Source organism: Solanum dulcamara, chromosome 7, assembly GCF_947179165.1.
Source record: "Solanum dulcamara chromosome 7, daSolDulc1.2, whole genome shotgun sequence".
In the NCBI taxonomy this organism is placed as follows: domain Eukaryota; kingdom Viridiplantae; phylum Streptophyta; class Magnoliopsida; order Solanales; family Solanaceae; genus Solanum; species Solanum dulcamara.
Window position 1 is genome coordinate 64,317,964 of NC_077243.1, and position 15,712 is coordinate 64,333,675.

At 57.5% G+C, this 15,712-nt stretch overlaps 46 non-coding genes across 46 annotated transcripts; all 46 read left to right on the plus strand.

The window, feature by feature from the left end:
* Window positions 1-124: 124 nt before the first annotated feature.
* LOC129897650 (5S ribosomal RNA) lies at window positions 125-244 on the plus strand. Its single transcript, XR_008768728.1, has one exon. It is a non-coding gene; the product is annotated as a 5S ribosomal RNA (ribosomal RNA).
* Window positions 245-471: 227 nt separating this feature from the next.
* LOC129897252 (5S ribosomal RNA) lies at window positions 472-590 on the plus strand. The gene has a single exon (XR_008768352.1). It is a non-coding gene; the product is annotated as a 5S ribosomal RNA (ribosomal RNA).
* Window positions 591-812: 222 nt separating this feature from the next.
* LOC129897253 (5S ribosomal RNA) lies at window positions 813-931 on the plus strand. The gene has a single exon (XR_008768353.1). It is a non-coding gene; the product is annotated as a 5S ribosomal RNA (ribosomal RNA).
* Window positions 932-1,154: 223 nt separating this feature from the next.
* LOC129897254 (5S ribosomal RNA) lies at window positions 1,155-1,273 on the plus strand. The gene has a single exon (XR_008768354.1). It is a non-coding gene; the product is annotated as a 5S ribosomal RNA (ribosomal RNA).
* A 223-nt stretch (window positions 1,274-1,496) lies between these two features.
* On the plus strand, window positions 1,497-1,615 carry LOC129897255 (5S ribosomal RNA). Its single transcript, XR_008768355.1, has one exon. It is a non-coding gene; the product is annotated as a 5S ribosomal RNA (ribosomal RNA).
* A 223-nt stretch (window positions 1,616-1,838) lies between these two features.
* Window positions 1,839-1,957, plus strand: LOC129897256 (5S ribosomal RNA). The gene has a single exon (XR_008768356.1). It is a non-coding gene; the product is annotated as a 5S ribosomal RNA (ribosomal RNA).
* A 224-nt stretch (window positions 1,958-2,181) lies between these two features.
* On the plus strand, window positions 2,182-2,300 carry LOC129897257 (5S ribosomal RNA). The gene has a single exon (XR_008768357.1). It is a non-coding gene; the product is annotated as a 5S ribosomal RNA (ribosomal RNA).
* A 223-nt stretch (window positions 2,301-2,523) lies between these two features.
* LOC129897258 (5S ribosomal RNA) lies at window positions 2,524-2,642 on the plus strand. Its single transcript, XR_008768358.1, has one exon. It is a non-coding gene; the product is annotated as a 5S ribosomal RNA (ribosomal RNA).
* A 222-nt stretch (window positions 2,643-2,864) lies between these two features.
* Window positions 2,865-2,983, plus strand: LOC129897260 (5S ribosomal RNA). The gene has a single exon (XR_008768360.1). It is a non-coding gene; the product is annotated as a 5S ribosomal RNA (ribosomal RNA).
* A 222-nt stretch (window positions 2,984-3,205) lies between these two features.
* On the plus strand, window positions 3,206-3,324 carry LOC129897261 (5S ribosomal RNA). Its single transcript, XR_008768361.1, has one exon. It is a non-coding gene; the product is annotated as a 5S ribosomal RNA (ribosomal RNA).
* A 222-nt stretch (window positions 3,325-3,546) lies between these two features.
* Window positions 3,547-3,665, plus strand: LOC129897262 (5S ribosomal RNA). The gene has a single exon (XR_008768362.1). It is a non-coding gene; the product is annotated as a 5S ribosomal RNA (ribosomal RNA).
* Window positions 3,666-3,887: 222 nt separating this feature from the next.
* LOC129897263 (5S ribosomal RNA) lies at window positions 3,888-4,006 on the plus strand. The gene has a single exon (XR_008768363.1). It is a non-coding gene; the product is annotated as a 5S ribosomal RNA (ribosomal RNA).
* Window positions 4,007-4,228: 222 nt separating this feature from the next.
* Window positions 4,229-4,347, plus strand: LOC129897264 (5S ribosomal RNA). Its single transcript, XR_008768364.1, has one exon. It is a non-coding gene; the product is annotated as a 5S ribosomal RNA (ribosomal RNA).
* A 222-nt stretch (window positions 4,348-4,569) lies between these two features.
* On the plus strand, window positions 4,570-4,688 carry LOC129897265 (5S ribosomal RNA). Its single transcript, XR_008768365.1, has one exon. It is a non-coding gene; the product is annotated as a 5S ribosomal RNA (ribosomal RNA).
* Window positions 4,689-4,910: 222 nt separating this feature from the next.
* On the plus strand, window positions 4,911-5,029 carry LOC129897266 (5S ribosomal RNA). Its single transcript, XR_008768366.1, has one exon. It is a non-coding gene; the product is annotated as a 5S ribosomal RNA (ribosomal RNA).
* A 222-nt stretch (window positions 5,030-5,251) lies between these two features.
* LOC129897267 (5S ribosomal RNA) lies at window positions 5,252-5,370 on the plus strand. The gene has a single exon (XR_008768367.1). It is a non-coding gene; the product is annotated as a 5S ribosomal RNA (ribosomal RNA).
* A 222-nt stretch (window positions 5,371-5,592) lies between these two features.
* LOC129897268 (5S ribosomal RNA) lies at window positions 5,593-5,711 on the plus strand. The gene has a single exon (XR_008768368.1). It is a non-coding gene; the product is annotated as a 5S ribosomal RNA (ribosomal RNA).
* A 222-nt stretch (window positions 5,712-5,933) lies between these two features.
* Window positions 5,934-6,052, plus strand: LOC129897269 (5S ribosomal RNA). Its single transcript, XR_008768369.1, has one exon. It is a non-coding gene; the product is annotated as a 5S ribosomal RNA (ribosomal RNA).
* Window positions 6,053-6,274: 222 nt separating this feature from the next.
* LOC129897271 (5S ribosomal RNA) lies at window positions 6,275-6,393 on the plus strand. The gene has a single exon (XR_008768371.1). It is a non-coding gene; the product is annotated as a 5S ribosomal RNA (ribosomal RNA).
* A 222-nt stretch (window positions 6,394-6,615) lies between these two features.
* On the plus strand, window positions 6,616-6,734 carry LOC129897272 (5S ribosomal RNA). The gene has a single exon (XR_008768372.1). It is a non-coding gene; the product is annotated as a 5S ribosomal RNA (ribosomal RNA).
* A 222-nt stretch (window positions 6,735-6,956) lies between these two features.
* On the plus strand, window positions 6,957-7,075 carry LOC129897273 (5S ribosomal RNA). Its single transcript, XR_008768373.1, has one exon. It is a non-coding gene; the product is annotated as a 5S ribosomal RNA (ribosomal RNA).
* Window positions 7,076-7,297: 222 nt separating this feature from the next.
* Window positions 7,298-7,416, plus strand: LOC129897275 (5S ribosomal RNA). The gene has a single exon (XR_008768374.1). It is a non-coding gene; the product is annotated as a 5S ribosomal RNA (ribosomal RNA).
* A 222-nt stretch (window positions 7,417-7,638) lies between these two features.
* LOC129897276 (5S ribosomal RNA) lies at window positions 7,639-7,757 on the plus strand. The gene has a single exon (XR_008768375.1). It is a non-coding gene; the product is annotated as a 5S ribosomal RNA (ribosomal RNA).
* A 222-nt stretch (window positions 7,758-7,979) lies between these two features.
* On the plus strand, window positions 7,980-8,098 carry LOC129897278 (5S ribosomal RNA). Its single transcript, XR_008768377.1, has one exon. It is a non-coding gene; the product is annotated as a 5S ribosomal RNA (ribosomal RNA).
* Window positions 8,099-8,320: 222 nt separating this feature from the next.
* On the plus strand, window positions 8,321-8,439 carry LOC129897279 (5S ribosomal RNA). Its single transcript, XR_008768378.1, has one exon. It is a non-coding gene; the product is annotated as a 5S ribosomal RNA (ribosomal RNA).
* Window positions 8,440-8,661: 222 nt separating this feature from the next.
* Window positions 8,662-8,780, plus strand: LOC129897281 (5S ribosomal RNA). Its single transcript, XR_008768379.1, has one exon. It is a non-coding gene; the product is annotated as a 5S ribosomal RNA (ribosomal RNA).
* A 222-nt stretch (window positions 8,781-9,002) lies between these two features.
* Window positions 9,003-9,121, plus strand: LOC129897282 (5S ribosomal RNA). The gene has a single exon (XR_008768380.1). It is a non-coding gene; the product is annotated as a 5S ribosomal RNA (ribosomal RNA).
* Window positions 9,122-9,343: 222 nt separating this feature from the next.
* LOC129897283 (5S ribosomal RNA) lies at window positions 9,344-9,462 on the plus strand. The gene has a single exon (XR_008768381.1). It is a non-coding gene; the product is annotated as a 5S ribosomal RNA (ribosomal RNA).
* Window positions 9,463-9,684: 222 nt separating this feature from the next.
* LOC129897472 (5S ribosomal RNA) lies at window positions 9,685-9,803 on the plus strand. The gene has a single exon (XR_008768561.1). It is a non-coding gene; the product is annotated as a 5S ribosomal RNA (ribosomal RNA).
* Window positions 9,804-10,025: 222 nt separating this feature from the next.
* Window positions 10,026-10,144, plus strand: LOC129897285 (5S ribosomal RNA). Its single transcript, XR_008768383.1, has one exon. It is a non-coding gene; the product is annotated as a 5S ribosomal RNA (ribosomal RNA).
* Window positions 10,145-10,366: 222 nt separating this feature from the next.
* Window positions 10,367-10,485, plus strand: LOC129897286 (5S ribosomal RNA). The gene has a single exon (XR_008768384.1). It is a non-coding gene; the product is annotated as a 5S ribosomal RNA (ribosomal RNA).
* Window positions 10,486-10,707: 222 nt separating this feature from the next.
* Window positions 10,708-10,826, plus strand: LOC129897287 (5S ribosomal RNA). Its single transcript, XR_008768385.1, has one exon. It is a non-coding gene; the product is annotated as a 5S ribosomal RNA (ribosomal RNA).
* Window positions 10,827-11,048: 222 nt separating this feature from the next.
* LOC129897288 (5S ribosomal RNA) lies at window positions 11,049-11,167 on the plus strand. Its single transcript, XR_008768386.1, has one exon. It is a non-coding gene; the product is annotated as a 5S ribosomal RNA (ribosomal RNA).
* A 222-nt stretch (window positions 11,168-11,389) lies between these two features.
* Window positions 11,390-11,508, plus strand: LOC129897289 (5S ribosomal RNA). The gene has a single exon (XR_008768387.1). It is a non-coding gene; the product is annotated as a 5S ribosomal RNA (ribosomal RNA).
* A 222-nt stretch (window positions 11,509-11,730) lies between these two features.
* On the plus strand, window positions 11,731-11,849 carry LOC129897290 (5S ribosomal RNA). Its single transcript, XR_008768388.1, has one exon. It is a non-coding gene; the product is annotated as a 5S ribosomal RNA (ribosomal RNA).
* A 222-nt stretch (window positions 11,850-12,071) lies between these two features.
* On the plus strand, window positions 12,072-12,190 carry LOC129897291 (5S ribosomal RNA). The gene has a single exon (XR_008768389.1). It is a non-coding gene; the product is annotated as a 5S ribosomal RNA (ribosomal RNA).
* Window positions 12,191-12,412: 222 nt separating this feature from the next.
* On the plus strand, window positions 12,413-12,531 carry LOC129897292 (5S ribosomal RNA). Its single transcript, XR_008768390.1, has one exon. It is a non-coding gene; the product is annotated as a 5S ribosomal RNA (ribosomal RNA).
* A 222-nt stretch (window positions 12,532-12,753) lies between these two features.
* Window positions 12,754-12,872, plus strand: LOC129897293 (5S ribosomal RNA). Its single transcript, XR_008768391.1, has one exon. It is a non-coding gene; the product is annotated as a 5S ribosomal RNA (ribosomal RNA).
* Window positions 12,873-13,094: 222 nt separating this feature from the next.
* On the plus strand, window positions 13,095-13,213 carry LOC129897394 (5S ribosomal RNA). The gene has a single exon (XR_008768487.1). It is a non-coding gene; the product is annotated as a 5S ribosomal RNA (ribosomal RNA).
* A 222-nt stretch (window positions 13,214-13,435) lies between these two features.
* LOC129897396 (5S ribosomal RNA) lies at window positions 13,436-13,554 on the plus strand. Its single transcript, XR_008768489.1, has one exon. It is a non-coding gene; the product is annotated as a 5S ribosomal RNA (ribosomal RNA).
* A 222-nt stretch (window positions 13,555-13,776) lies between these two features.
* Window positions 13,777-13,895, plus strand: LOC129897397 (5S ribosomal RNA). Its single transcript, XR_008768490.1, has one exon. It is a non-coding gene; the product is annotated as a 5S ribosomal RNA (ribosomal RNA).
* A 222-nt stretch (window positions 13,896-14,117) lies between these two features.
* LOC129897398 (5S ribosomal RNA) lies at window positions 14,118-14,236 on the plus strand. Its single transcript, XR_008768491.1, has one exon. It is a non-coding gene; the product is annotated as a 5S ribosomal RNA (ribosomal RNA).
* A 222-nt stretch (window positions 14,237-14,458) lies between these two features.
* LOC129897294 (5S ribosomal RNA) lies at window positions 14,459-14,577 on the plus strand. Its single transcript, XR_008768392.1, has one exon. It is a non-coding gene; the product is annotated as a 5S ribosomal RNA (ribosomal RNA).
* Window positions 14,578-14,800: 223 nt separating this feature from the next.
* LOC129897297 (5S ribosomal RNA) lies at window positions 14,801-14,919 on the plus strand. The gene has a single exon (XR_008768394.1). It is a non-coding gene; the product is annotated as a 5S ribosomal RNA (ribosomal RNA).
* Window positions 14,920-15,141: 222 nt separating this feature from the next.
* On the plus strand, window positions 15,142-15,259 carry LOC129897667 (5S ribosomal RNA). The gene has a single exon (XR_008768744.1). It is a non-coding gene; the product is annotated as a 5S ribosomal RNA (ribosomal RNA).
* Window positions 15,260-15,482: 223 nt separating this feature from the next.
* Window positions 15,483-15,601, plus strand: LOC129897298 (5S ribosomal RNA). Its single transcript, XR_008768395.1, has one exon. It is a non-coding gene; the product is annotated as a 5S ribosomal RNA (ribosomal RNA).
* The last annotated feature ends 111 nt before the right edge of the window (window positions 15,602-15,712 follow it).

Here is a 15,712-nt window from a genome sequence, read left to right on the forward strand (position 1 = left end):
AGGCGCTTAGGACGGGCGTGACAGGCGGGCAGGGTGCGTCGGGTGCGAGGGAGGGCAGGGCGCACGCCGGGGCGTTTGGGAGGGGAAGGGGGTGTTTAATAGAATTTAGAGCGCTAGGAATGATGGATGCGATCATACCAGCACTAACGCACCGGATCCCATCAGAACTCCGAAGTTAAGCGTGCTTGGGCGAGAGTAGTTACTAGGATGGGTGACCCCCTGGGAAGTCCTCGTGTTGCATCCCTCCTTTTTGTCGGAATTCGGCACGGTTTTCGTCTACTCGACAACAAGTATTTTTTTGCGGACACGACATTCCGGGGCCTAGACGCCGTTAGGACGTGCGATGGAGGCGCTTAGGGACGGGCGTGACAGGCGGCAGGGTTCGTCGGTGCGTGGAGGGCAGGGCGCACGCCGGGGCGTTTGGGAGGGGGAAGGGGGGTGTTTAATAGAATTTAGAGCGCTAGGAATGATGGATGCGATCATACCAGCACTAACGCACCGGATCCCATCAGAACTCCGAAGTTAAGCGTGCTTGGGCGAGAGTAGTACTAGGATGGGTGACCCCCTGGGAAGTCCTCGTGTTGCATCCCTCCCTTTTTGTCGGAATTCGGCACGGTTTCGTCTACTCGACAACAAGTATTTTTTGCGGACACGACATTCGGGGCCTAGACGCCGTTAGGACGTGCGATGGAGGCGCTTAGGACGGGCGTGACAGGCGGCAGGGTTCGTCGGTGCGTGGAGGGCAGGGCGCACGCCGGGGCGTTTGGGAGGGGAAGGGGGTGTTTAATAGAATTTAGAGCGCTAGGAATGATGGATGCGATCATACCAGCACTAACGCACCGGATCCCATCAGAACTCCGAAGTTAAGCGTGCTTGGGCGAGAGTAGTACTAGGATGGGTGACCCCCTGGGAAGTCCTCGTGTTGCATCCCTCCTTTTTGTCGGAATTCGGCACGGTTTCGTCTACTCGACAACAAGTATTTTTTTGCGGACACGACATTCGGGGCCTAGACGCCGTTAGGACGTGCGATGGAGGCGCTAAGGACGGGGCGTGACAGGCGGCAGGGTGCGTCGGTGCGTGGAGGGCAGGGCGCACGCCGGGGCGTTTGGGAGGGGAAGGGGGTGTTTAATAGAATTTAGAGCGCTAGGAATGATGGATGCGATCATACCAGCACTAACGCACCGGATCCCATCAGAACTCCGAAGTTAAGCGTGCTTGGGCGAGAGTAGTACTAGGATGGGTGACCCCCTGGGAAGTCCTCGTGTTGCATCCCTCCTTTTTGGTCGGAATTCGGCACGGTTTCGTCTACTCGACAACAAGTATTTTTTTGCGGACACGACATTCGGGGCCTAGACGCCGTTAGGACGTGCGATGGAGGCGCTAAGGACGGGCGTGACAGGCGGCAGGGTGCGTCGGTGCGTGGAGGGCAGGGCGCACGCCGGGGCGTTTGGGAGGGGAAGGGGGTGTTTAATAGAATTTAGAGCGCTAGGAATGATGGATGCGATCATACCAGCACTAACGCACCGGATCCCATCAGAACTCCGAAGTTAAGCGTGCTTGGGCGAGAGTAGTACTAGGATGGGTGACCCCCTGGGAAGTCCTCGTGTTGCATCCCTCCTTTTTGTCGGAATTCGGCACGGTTGCGTCTACTCGACAACAAGTATTTTTTTGCGGACACGACATTCGGGGCCTAGACGCCGTTAGGACGTGCGATGGAGGCGCTAAGGGACGGGCGTGACAGGCGGCAGGGTGCGTCGGTGCGTGGAGGGCAGGGCGCACGCCGGGGCGTTTGGGAGGGGAAGGGGGTGTTTAATAGAATTTAGAGCGCTAGGAATGATGGATGCGATCATACCAGCACTAACGCACCGGATCCCATCAGAACTCCGAAGTTAAGCGTGCTTGGGCGAGAGTAGTACTAGGATGGGTGACCCCCTGGGAAGTCCTCGTGTTGCATCCCTCCTTTTTGTCGGAATTCGGCACGGTTTCGTCTACTCGACAACAAGTATTTTTTTGCGGACACGACATTCGGGGCCTAGACGCCGTTAGGACGTGCGATGGAGGCGCTAAGGACGGGCGTGACAGGCGGCAGGGTGCGGTCGGTGCGTGGAGGGCAGGGCGCACGCCGGGGCGTTTGGGAGGGGAAGGGGGGTGTTTAATAGAATTTAGAGCGCTAGGAATGATGGATGCGATCATACCAGCACTAACGCACCGGATCCCATCAGAACTCCGAAGTTAAGCGTGCTTGGGCGAGAGTAGTACTAGGATGGGTGACCCCCTGGGAAGTCCTCGTGTTGCATCCCTCCTTTTTGTCGGAATTCGGCACGGTTTCGTCTACTCGACAACAAGTATTTTTTTGCGGGACACGACATTCGGGGCCTAGACGCCGTTAGGACGTGCGATGGAGGCGCTAAGGACGGGCGTGACAGGCGGCAGGGTGCGTCGGTGCGTGGAGGGCAGGGCGCACGCCGGGGCGTTTGGGAGGGGAAGGGGGTGTTTAATAGAATTTAGAGCGCTAGGAATGATGGATGCGATCATACCAGCACTAACGCACCGGATCCCATCAGAACTCCGAAGTTAAGCGTGCTTGGGCGAGAGTAGTACTAGGATGGGTGACCCCCTGGGAAGTCCTCGTGTTGCATCCCTCCTTTTTGTCGGAATTCGGCACGGTTTCGTCTACTCGACAACAAGTATTTTTTTGCGGACACGACATTCGGGGCCTAGACGCCGTTAGGACGTGCGATGGAGGCGCTAAGGACGGGCGTGACAGGCGGCAGGGTGCGTCGGTGCGTGGAGGGCAGGGCGCACGCCGGGGCGTTTGGGAGGGGAAGGGGGTGTTTAATAGAATTTAGAGCGCTAGGAATGATGGATGCGATCATACCAGCACTAACGCACCGGATCCCATCAGAACTCCGAAGTTAAGCGTGCTTGGGCGAGAGTAGTACTAGGATGGGTGACCCCCTGGGAAGTCCTCGTGTTGCATCCCTCCTTTTTGTCGGAATTCGGCACGGTTTCGTCTACTCGACAACAAGTATTTTTTTGCGGACACGACATTCGGGGCCTAGACGCCGTTAGGACGTGCGATGGAGGCGCTAAGGACGGGCGTGACAGGCGGCAGGGTGCGTCGGTGCGTGGAGGGCAGGGCGCACGCCGGGGCGTTTGGGAGGGGAAGGGGGTGTTTAATAGAATTTAGAGCGCTAGGAATGATGGATGCGATCATACCAGCACTAACGCACCGGATCCCATCAGAACTCCGAAGTTAAGCGTGCTTGGGCGAGAGTAGTACTAGGATGGGTGACCCCCTGGGAAGTCCTCGTGTTGCATCCCTCCTTTTTGTCGGAATTCGGCACGGTTTCGTCTACTCGACAACAAGTATTTTTTTGCGGACACGACATTCGGGGCCTAGACGCCGTTAGGATGTGCGATGGAGGCGCTTAGGACGGGCGTGACAGGCGGCAGGGTGCGTCGGTGCGTGGAGGGCAGGGCGCACGCCGGGGCGTTTGGGAGGGGAAGGGGGTGTTTAATAGAATTTAGAGCGCTAGGAATGATGGATGCGATCATACCAGCACTAACGCACCGGATCCCATCAGAACTCCGAAGTTAAGCGTGCTTGGGCGAGAGTAGTACTAGGATGGGTGACCCCCTGGGAAGTCCTCGTGTTGCATCCCTCCTTTTTGTCGGAATTCGGCACGGTTTCGTCTACTCGACAACAAGTATTTTTTTGCGGACACGACATTCGGGGCCTAGACGCCGTTAGGACGTGCGATGGAGGCGCTAAGGACGGGCGTGACAGGCGGCAGGGTGCGTCGGTGCGTGGAGGGCAGGGCGCACGCCGGGGCGTTTGGGAGGGGAAGGGGGTGTTTAATAGAATTTAGAGCGCTAGGAATGATGGATGCGATCATACCAGCACTAACGCACCGGATCCCATCAGAACTCCGAAGTTAAGCGTGCTTGGGCGAGAGTAGTACTAGGATGGGTGACCCCCTGGGAAGTCCTCGTGTTGCATCCCTCCTTTTTGTCGGAATTCGGCACGGTTTCGTCTACTCGACAACAAGTATTTTTTTGCGGACACGACATTCGGGGCCTAGACGCCGTTAGGACGTGCGATGGAGGCGCTAAGGACGGGCGTGACAGGCGGCAGGGTGCGTCGGTGCGTGGAGGGCAGGGCGCACGCCGGGGCGTTTGGGAGGGGAAGGGGGTGTTTAATAGAATTTAGAGCGCTAGGAATGATGGATGCGATCATACCAGCACTAACGCACCGGATCCCATCAGAACTCCGAAGTTAAGCGTGCTTGGGCGAGAGTAGTACTAGGATGGGTGACCCCCTGGGAAGTCCTCGTGTTGCATCCCTCCTTTTTGTCGGAATTCGGCACGGTTTCGTCTACTCGACAACAAGTATTTTTTTGCGGACACGACATTCGGGGCCTAGACGCCGTTAGGACGTGCGATGGAGGCGCTAAGGACGGGCGTGACAGGCGGCAGGGTGCGTCGGTGCGTGGAGGGCAGGGCGCACGCCGGGGCGTTTGGGAGGGGAAGGGGGTGTTTAATAGAATTTAGAGCGCTAGGAATGATGGATGCGATCATACCAGCACTAACGCACCGGATCCCATCAGAACTCCGAAGTTAAGCGTGCTTGGGCGAGAGTAGTACTAGGATGGGTGACCCCCTGGGAAGTCCTCGTGTTGCATCCCTCCTTTTTGTCGGAATTCGGCACGGTTTCGTCTACTCGACAACAAGTATTTTTTTGCGGACACGACATTCGGGGCCTAGACGCCGTTAGGACGTGCGATGGAGGCGCTAAGGACGGGCGTGACAGGCGGCAGGGTGCGTCGGTGCGTGGAGGGCAGGGCGCACGCCGGGGCGTTTGGGAGGGGAAGGGGGTGTTTAATAGAATTTAGAGCGCTAGGAATGATGGATGCGATCATACCAGCACTAACGCACCGGATCCCATCAGAACTCCGAAGTTAAGCGTGCTTGGGCGAGAGTAGTACTAGGATGGGTGACCCCCTGGGAAGTCCTCGTGTTGCATCCCTCCTTTTTGTCGGAATTCGGCACGGTTTCGTCTACTCGACAACAAGTATTTTTTTGCGGACACGACATTCGGGGCCTAGACGCCGTTAGGACGTGCGATGGAGGCGCTAAGGACGGGCGTGACAGGCGGCAGGGTGCGTCGGTGCGTGGAGGGCAGGGCGCACGCCGGGGCGTTTGGGAGGGGAAGGGGGGGTTTAATAGAATTTAGAGCGCTAGGAATGATGGATGCGATCATACCAGCACTAACGCACCGGATCCCATCAGAACTCCGAAGTTAAGCGTGCTTGGGCGAGAGTAGTACTAGGATGGGTGACCCCCTGGGAAGTCCTCGTGTTGCATCCCTCCTTTTTGTCGGAATTCGGCACGGTTTCGTCTACTCGACAACAAGTATTTTTTTGCGGACACGACATTCGGGGCCTAGACGCCGTTAGGACGTGCGATGGAGGCGCTTAGGACGGGCGTGACAGGCGGCAGGGTTCGTCGGTGCGTGGAGGGCAGGGCGCACGCCGGGGCGTTTGGGAGGGGAAGGGGGTGTTTAATAGAATTTAGAGCGCTAGGAATGATGGATGCGATCATACCAGCACTAACGCACCGGATCCCATCAGAACTCCGAAGTTAAGCGTGCTTGGGCGAGAGTAGTACTAGGATGGGTGACCCCCTGGGAAGTCCTCGTGTTGCATCCCTCCTTTTTGTCGGAATTCGGCACGGTTTCGTCTACTCGACAACAAGTATTTTTTTGCGGACACGACATTCGGGGCCTAGACGCCGTTAGGACGTGCGATGGAGGCGCTAAGGACGGGCGTGACAGGCGGCAGGGTGCGTCGGTGCGTGGAGGGCAGGGCGCACGCCGGGGCGTTTGGGAGGGGAAGGGGGTGTTTAATAGAATTTAGAGCGCTAGGAATGATGGATGCGATCATACCAGCACTAACGCACCGGATCCCATCAGAACTCCGAAGTTAAGCGTGCTTGGGCGAGAGTAGTACTAGGATGGGTGACCCCCTGGGAAGTCCTCGTGTTGCATCCCTCCTTTTTGTCGGAATTCGGCACGGTTTCGTCTACTCGACAACAAGTATTTTTTTGCGGACACGACATTCGGGGCCTAGACGCCGTTAGGACGTGCGATGGAGGCGCTAAGGACGGGCGTGACCGGCGGCAGGGTGCGTCGGTGCGTGGAGGGCAGGGCGCACGCCGGGGCGTTTGGGAGGGGAAGGGGGTGTTTAATAGAATTTAGAGCGCTAGGAATGATGGATGCGATCATACCAGCACTAACGCACCGGATCCCATCAGAACTCCGAAGTTAAGCGTGCTTGGGCGAGAGTAGTACTAGGATGGGTGACCCCCTGGGAAGTCCTCGTGTTGCATCCCTCCTTTTTGTCGGAATTCGGCACGGTTTCGTCTACTCGACAACAAGTATTTTTTTGCGGACACGACATTCGGGGCCTAGACGCCGTTAGGACGTGCGATGGAGGCGCTAAGGACGGGCGTGACAGGCGGCAGGGTGCGTCGGTGCGTGGAGGGCAGGGCGCACGCCGGGGCGTTTGGGAGGGGAAGGGGGTGTTTAATAGAATTTAGAGCGCTAGGAATGATGGATGCGATCATACCAGCACTAACGCACCGGATCCCATCAGAACTCCGAAGTTAAGCGTGCTTGGGCGAGAGTAGTACTAGGATGGGTGACCCCCTGGGAAGTCCTCGTGTTGCATCCCTCCTTTTTGTCGGAATTCGGCACGGTTTCGTCTACTCGACAACAAGTATTTTTTTGCGGACACGACATTCGGGGCCTAGACGCCGTTAGGACGTGCGATGGAGGCGCTAAGGACGGGCGTGACAGGCGGCAGGGTGCGTCGGTGCGTGGAGGGCAGGGCGCACGCCGGGGCGTTTGGGAGGGGAAGGGGGTGTTTAATAGAATTTAGAGCGCTAGGAATGATGGATGCGATCATACCAGCACTAACGCACCGGATCCCATCAGAACTCCGAAGTTAAGCGTGCTTGGGCGAGAGTAGTACTAGGATGGGTGACCCCCTGGGAAGTCCTCGTGTTGCATCCCTCCTTTTTGTCGGAATTCGGCACGGTTTCGTCTACTCGACAACAAGTATTTTTTTGCGGACACGACATTCGGGGCCTAGACGCCGTTAGGACGTGCGATGGAGGCGCTAAGGACGGGCGTGACAGGCGGCAGGGTGCGTCGGTGCGTGGAGGGCAGGGCGCACGCCGGGGCGTTTGGGAGGGGAAGGGGGTGTTTAATAGAATTTAGAGCGCTAGGAATGATGGATGCGATCATACCAGCACTAACGCACCGGATCCCATCAGAACTCCGAAGTTAAGCGTGCTTGGGCGAGAGTAGTACTAGGATGGGTGACCCCCTGGGAAGTCCTCGTGTTGCATCCCTCCTTTTTGTCGGAATTCGGCACGGTTTCGTCTACTCGACAACAAGTATTTTTTTGCGGACACGACATTCGGGGCCTAGACGCCGTTAGGACGTGCGATGGAGGCGCTAAGGACGGGCGTGACAGGCGGCAGGGTGCGTCGGTGCGTGGAGGGCAGGGCGCACGCCGGGGCGTTTGGGAGGGGAAGGGGGTGTTTAATAGAATTTAGAGCGCTAGGAATGATGGATGCGATCATACCAGCACTAACGCACCGGATCCCATCAGAACTCCGAAGTTAAGCGTGCTTGGGCGAGAGTAGTACTAGGATGGGTGACCCCCTGGGAAGTCCTCGTGTTGCATCCCTCCTTTTTGTCGGAATTCGGCACGGTTTCGTCTACTCGACAACAAGTATTTTTTTGCGGACACGACATTCGGGGCCTAGACGCCGTTAGGACGTGCGATGGAGGCGCTTAGGACGGGCGTGACAGGCGGCAGGGTGCGTCGGTGCGTGGAGGGCAGGGCGCACGCCGGGGCGTTTGGGAGGGGAAGGGGGTGTTTAATAGAATTTAGAGCGCTAGGAATGATGGATGCGATCATACCAGCACTAACGCACCGGATCCCATCAGAACTCCGAAGTTAAGCGTGCTTGGGCGAGAGTAGTACTAGGATGGGTGACCCCCTGGGAAGTCCTCGTGTTGCATCCCTCCTTTTTGTCGGAATTCGGCACGGTTTCGTCTACTCGACAACAAGTATTTTTTTGCGGACACGACATTCGGGGCCTAGACGCCGTTAGGACGTGCGATGGAGGCGCTTAGGACGGGCGTGACAGGCGGCAGGGTTCGTCGGTGCGTGGAGGGCAGGGCGCACGCCGGGGCGTTTGGGAGGGGAAGGGGGTGTTTAATAGAATTTAGAGCGCTAGGAATGATGGATGCGATCATACCAGCACTAACGCACCGGATCCCATCAGAACTCCGAAGTTAAGCGTGCTTGGGCGAGAGTAGTACTAGGATGGGTGACCCCCTGGGAAGTCCTCGTGTTGCATCCCTCCTTTTTGTCGGAATTCGGCACGGTTTCGTCTACTCGACAACAAGTATTTTTTTGCGGACACGACATTCGGGGCCTAGACGCCGTTAGGACGTGCGATGGAGGCGCTTAGGACGGGCGTGACAGGCGGCAGGGTTCGTCGGTGCGTGGAGGGCAGGGCGCACGCCGGGGCGTTTGGGAGGGGAAGGGGGTGTTTAATAGAATTTAGAGCGCTAGGAATGATGGATGCGATCATACCAGCACTAACGCACCGGATCCCATCAGAACTCCGAAGTTAAGCGTGCTTGGGCGAGAGTAGTACTAGGATGGGTGACCCCCTGGGAAGTCCTCGTGTTGCATCCCTCCTTTTTGTCGGAATTCGGCACGGTTTCGTCTACTCGACAACAAGTATTTTTTTGCGGACACGACATTCGGGGCCTAGACGCCGTTAGGACGTGCGATGGAGGCGCTAAGGACGGGCGTGACAGGCGGCAGGGTGCGTCGGTGCGTGGAGGGCAGGGCGCACGCCGGGGCGTTTGGGAGGGGAAGGGGGTGTTTAATAGAATTTAGAGCGCTAGGAATGATGGATGCGATCATACCAGCACTAACGCACCGGATCCCATCAGAACTCCGAAGTTAAGCGTGCTTGGGCGAGAGTAGTACTAGGATGGGTGACCCCCTGGGAAGTCCTCGTGTTGCATCCCTCCTTTTTGTCGGAATTCGGCACGGTTTCGTCTACTCGACAACAAGTATTTTTTTGCGGACACGACATTCGGGGCCTAGACGCCGTTAGGACGTGCGATGGAGGCGCTAAGGACGGGCGTGACAGGCGGCAGGGTGCGTCGGTGCGTGGAGGGCAGGGCGCACGCCGGGGCGTTTGGGAGGGGAAGGGGGTGTTTAATAGAATTTAGAGCGCTAGGAATGATGGATGCGATCATACCAGCACTAACGCACCGGATCCCATCAGAACTCCGAAGTTAAGCGTGCTTGGGCGAGAGTAGTACTAGGATGGGTGACCCCCTGGGAAGTCCTCGTGTTGCATCCCTCCTTTTTGTCGGAATTCGGCACGGTTTCGTCTACTCGACAACAAGTATTTTTTTGCGGACACGACATTCGGGGCCTAGACGCCGTTAGGACGTGCGATGGAGGCGCTAAGGACGGGCGTGACAGGCGGCAGGGTGCGTCGGTGCGTGGAGGGCAGGGCGCACGCCGGGGCGTTTGGGAGGGGAAGGGGGTGTTTAATAGAATTTAGAGCGCTAGGAATGATGGATGCGAGCATACCAGCACTAACGCACCGGATCCCATCAGAACTCCGAAGTTAAGCGTGCTTGGGCGAGAGTAGTACTAGGATGGGTGACCCCCTGGGAAGTCCTCGTGTTGCATCCCTCCTTTTTGTCGGAATTCGGCACGGTTTCGTCTACTCGACAACAAGTATTTTTTTGCGGACACGACATTCGGGGCCTAGACGCCGTTAGGACGTGCGATGGAGGCGCTTAGGACGGGCGTGACAGGCGGCAGGGTTCGTCGGTGCGTGGAGGGCAGGGCTCACGCCGGGGCGTTTGGGAGGGGAAGGGGGTGTTTAATAGAATTTAGAGCGCTAGGAATGATGGATGCGATCATACCAGCACTAACGCACCGGATCCCATCAGAACTCCGAAGTTAAGCGTGCTTGGGCGAGAGTAGTACTAGGATGGGTGACCCCCTGGGAAGTCCTCGTGTTGCATCCCTCCTTTTTGTCGGAATTCGGCACGGTTTCGTCTACTCGACAACAAGTATTTTTTTGCGGACACGACATTCGGGGCCTAGACGCCGTTAGGACGTGCGATGGAGGCGCTAAGGACGGGCGTGACAGGCGGCAGGGTGCGTCGGTGCGTGGAGGGCAGGGCGCACGCCGGGGCGTTTGGGAGGGGAAGGGGGTGTTTAATAGAATTTAGAGCGCTAGGAATGATGGATGCGATCATACCAGCACTAACGCACCGGATCCCATCAGAACTCCGAAGTTAAGCGTGCTTGGGCGAGAGTAGTACTAGGATGGGTGACCCCCTGGGAAGTCCTCGTGTTGCATCCCTCCTTTTTGTCGGAATTCGGCACGGTTTCGTCTACTCGACAACAAGTATTTTTTTGCGGACACGACATTCGGGGCCTAGACGCCGTTAGGACGTGCGATGGAGGCGCTAAGGACGGGCGTGACAGGCGGCAGGGTGCGTCGGTGCGTGGAGGGCAGGGCGCACGCCGGGGCGTTTGGGAGGGGAAGGGGGTGTTTAATAGAATTTAGAGCGCTAGGAATGATGGATGCGATCATACCAGCACTAACGCACCGGATCCCATCAGAACTCCGAAGTTAAGCGTGCTTGGGCGAGAGTAGTACTAGGATGGGTGACCCCCTGGGAAGTCCTCGTGTTGCATCCCTCCTTTTTGTCGGAATTCGGCACGGTTTCGTCTACTCGACAACAAGTATTTTTTTGCGGACACGACATTCGGGGCCTAGACGCCGTTAGGACGTGCGATGGAGGCGCTAAGGACGGGCGTGACAGGCGGCAGGGTGCGTCGGTGCGTGGAGGGCAGGGCGCACGCCGGGGCGTTTGGGAGGGGAAGGGGGTGTTTAATAGAATTTAGAGCGCTAGGAATGATGGATGCGATCATACCAGCACTAACGCACCGGATCCCATCAGAACTCCGAAGTTAAGCGTGCTTGGGCGAGAGTAGTACTAGGATGGGTGACCCCCTGGGAAGTCCTCGTGTTGCATCCCTCCTTTTTGTCGGAATTCGGCACGGTTTCGTCTACTCGACAACAAGTATTTTTTTGCGGACACGACATTCGGGGCCTAGACGCCGTTGGGACGTGCGATGGAGGCGCTAAGGACGGGCGTGACAGGCGGCAGGGTGCGTCGGTGCGTGGAGGGCAGGGCGCACGCCGGGGCGTTTGGGAGGGGAAGGGGGTGTTTAATAGAATTTAGAGCGCTAGGAATGATGGATGCGATCATACCAGCACTAACGCACCGGATCCCATCAGAACTCCGAAGTTAAGCGTGCTTGGGCGAGAGTAGTACTAGGATGGGTGACCCCCTGGGAAGTCCTCGTGTTGCATCCCTCCTTTTTGTCGGAATTCGGCACGGTTTCGTCTACTCGACAACAAGTATTTTTTTGCGGACACGACATTCGGGGCCTAGACGCCGTTAGGACGTGCGATGGAGGCGCTAAGGACGGGCGTGACAGGCGGCAGGGTGCGTCGGTGCGTGGAGGGCAGGGCGCACGCCGGGGCGTTTGGGAGGGGAAGGGGGTGTTTAATAGAATTTAGAGCGCTAGGAATGATGGATGCGATCATACCAGCACTAACGCACCGGATCCCATCAGAACTCCGAAGTTAAGCGTGCTTGGGCGAGAGTAGTACTAGGATGGGTGACCCCCTGGGAAGTCCTCGTGTTGCATCCCTCCTTTTTGTCGGAATTCGGCACGGTTTCGTCTACTCGACAACAAGTATTTTTTTGCGGACACGACATTCGGGGCCTAGACGCCGTTAGGACGTGCGATGGAGGCGCTAAGGACGGGCGTGACAGGCGGCAGGGTGCGTCGGTGCGTGGAGGGCAGGGCGCACGCCGGGGCGTTTGGGAGGGGAAGGGGGTGTTTAATAGAATTTAGAGCGCTAGGAATGATGGATGCGATCATACCAGCACTAACGCACCGGATCCCATCAGAACTCCGAAGTTAAGCGTGCTTGGGCGAGAGTAGTACTAGGATGGGTGACCCCCTGGGAAGTCCTCGTGTTGCATCCCTCCTTTTTGTCGGAATTCGGCACGGTTTCGTCTACTCGACAACAAGTATTTTTTTGCGGACACGACATTCGGGGCCTAGACGCCGTTAGGACGTGCGATGGAGGCGCTAAGGACGGGCGTGACAGGCGGCAGGGTGCGTCGGTGCGTGGAGGGCAGGGCGCACGCCGGGGCGTTTGGGAGGGGAAGGGGGTGTTTAATAGAATTTAGAGCGCTAGGAATGATGGATGCGATCATACCAGCACTAACGCACCGGATCCCATCAGAACTCCGAAGTTAAGCGTGCTTGGGCGAGAGTAGTACTAGGATGGGTGACCCCCTGGGAAGTCCTCGTGTTGCATCCCTCCTTTTTGTCGGAATTCGGCACGGTTTCGTCTACTCGACAACAAGTATTTTTTTGCGGACACGACATTCGGGGCCTAGACGCCGTTAGGACGTGCGATGGAGGCGCTAAGGACGGGCGTGACAGGCGGCAGGGTGCGTCGGTGCGTGGAGGGCAGGGCGCACGCCGGGGCGTTTGGGAGGGGACGGGGGTGTTTAATAGAATTTAGAGCGCTAGGAATGATGGATGCGATCATACCAGCACTAACGCACCGGATCCCATCAGAACTCCGAAGTTAAGCGTGCTTGGGCGAGAGTAGTACTAGGATGGGTGACCCCCTGGGAAGTCCTCGTGTTGCATCCCTCCTTTTTGTCGGAATTCGGCACGGTTTCGTCTACTCGACAACAAGTATTTTTTTGCGGACACGACATTCGGGGCCTAGACGCCGTTAGGACGTGCGATGGAGGCGCTAAGGACGGGCGTGACAGGCGGCAGGGTGCGTCGGTGCGTGGAGGGCAGGGCGCACGCCGGGGCGTTTGGGAGGGGAAGGGGGTGTTTAATAGAATTTAGAGCGCTAGGAATGATGGATGCGATCATACCAGCACTAACGCACCGGATCCCATCAGAACTCCGAAGTTAAGCGTGCCTGGGCGAGAGTAGTACTAGGATGGGTGACCCCCTGGGAAGTCCTCGTGTTGCATCCCTCCTTTTTGTCGGAATTCGGCACGGTTTCGTCTACTCGACAACAAGTATTTTTTTGCGGACACGACATTCGGGGCCTAGACGCCGTTAGGACGTGCGATGGAGGCGCTAAGGACGGGCGTGACAGGCGGCAGGGTGCGTCGGTGCGTGGAGGGCAGGGCGCACGCCGGGGCGTTTGGGAGGGGAAGGGGGTGTTTAATAGAATTTAGAGCGCTAGGAATGATGGATGCGATCATACCAGCACTAACGCACCGGATCCCATCAGAACTCCGAAGTTAAGCGTGCCTGGGCGAGAGTAGTACTAGGATGGGTGACCCCCTGGGAAGTCCTCGTGTTGCATCCCTCCTTTTTGTCGGAATTCGGCACGGTTTCGTCTACTCGACAACAAGTATTTTTTTGCGGACACGACATTCGGGGCCTAGACGCCGTTAGGACGTGCGATGGAGGCGCTAAGGACGGGCGTGACAGGCGGCAGGGTGCGTCGGTGCGTGGAGGGCAGGGCGCACGCCGGGGCGTTTGGGAGGGGAAGGGGGTGTTTAATAGAATTTAGAGCGCTAGGAATGATGGATGCGATCATACCAGCACTAACGCACCGGATCCCATCAGAACTCCGAAGTTAAGCGTGCCTGGGCGAGAGTAGTACTAGGATGGGTGACCCCCTGGGAAGTCCTCGTGTTGCATCCCTCCTTTTTGTCGGAATTCGGCACGGTTTCGTCTACTCGACAACAAGTATTTTTTTGCGGACACGACATTCGGGGCCTAGACGCCGTTAGGACGTGCGATGGAGGCGCTAAGGACGGGCGTGACAGGCGGCAGGGTGCGTCGGTGCGTGGAGGGCAGGGCGCACGCCGGGGCGTTTGGGAGGGGAAGGGGGTGTTTAATAGAATTTAGAGCGCTAGGAATGATGGATGCGATCATACCAGCACTAACGCACCGGATCCCATCAGAACTCCGAAGTTAAGCGTGCCTGGGCGAGAGTAGTACTAGGATGGGTGACCCCCTGGGAAGTCCTCGTGTTGCATCCCTCCTTTTTGTCGGAATTCGGCACGGTTTCGTCTACTCGACAACAAGTATTTTTTTGCGGACACGACATTCGGGGCCTAGACGCCGTTAGGACGTGCGATGGAGGCGCTAAGGACGGGCGTGACAGGCGGCAGGGTGCGTCGGTGCGTGGAGGGCAGGGCGCACGCCGGGGCGTTTGGGAGGGGAAGGGGGTGTTTAATAGAATTTAGAGCGCTAGGAATGATGGATGCGATCATACCAGCACTAACGCACCGGATCCCATCAGAACTCCGAAGTTAAGCGTGCTTGGGCGAGAGTAGTACTAGGATGGGTGACCCCCTGGGAAGTCCTCGTGTTGCATCCCTCCTTTTTGTCGGAATTCGGCACGGTTTCGTCTACTCGACAACAAGTATTTTTTTGCGGACACGACATTCGGGGCCTAGGACGCCGTTAGGACGTGCGATGGAGGCGCTTAGGACGGGCGTGACAGGCGGCAGGGTGCGTCGGTGCGTGGAGGGCAGGGCGCACGCCGGGGCGTTTGGGAGGGGAAGGGGGTGTTTAATAGAATTTAGAGCGCTAGGAATGATGGATGCGATCATACCAGCACTAACGCACCGGATCCCATCAGAACTCCGAAGTTAAGCGTGCTTGGGCGAGAGTAGTACTAGGATGGGTGACCCCCTGGGAAGTCCTCGTGTTGCATCCCTCCTTTTTGTCGGAATTCGGCACGGTTTCGTCTACTCGACAACAAGTATTTTTTTGCGGACACGACATTCGGGGCCTAGACGCCGTTAGGACGTGCGATGGAGGCGCTTAGGACGGGCGTGACAGGCGGCAGGGTTCGTCGGTGCGTGGAGGGCAGGGCGCACGCCGGGGCGTTTGGGAGGGGAAGGGGGTGTTTAATAGAATTTAGAGCGCTAGGAATGATGGATGCGATCATACCAGCACTAACGCCCGGATCCCATCAGAACTCCGAAGTTAAGCGTGCTTGGGCGAGAGTAGTACTAGGATGGGTGACCCCCTGGGAAGTCCTCGTGTTGCATCCCTCCTTTTTGTCGGAATTCGGCACGGTTTCGTCTACTCGACAACAAGTATTTTTTTGCGGACACGACATTCGGGGCCTAGACGCCGTTAGGACGTGCGATGGAGGCGCTAAGGACGGGCGTGACAGGCGGCAGGGTGCGTCGGTGCGTGGAGGGCATGGCGCACCGCCGGGGCGTTTGGGAGGGGAAGGGGGTGTTTAATAGAATTTAGAGCGCTAGGAATGATGGATGCGATCATACCAGCACTAACGCACCGGATCCCATCAGAACTCCGAAGTTAAGCGTGCTTGGGCGAGAGTAGTACTAGGATGGGTGACCCCCTGGGAAGTCCTCGTGTTGCATCCCTCCTTTTTGTCGGAATTCGGCACGGTTTCGTCTACTCGACAACAAGTATTTTTTTGCGGACACGACATTCGGGGCCTAGACGCCGTTAGGACGTGCGATGGAGGCGCTAAG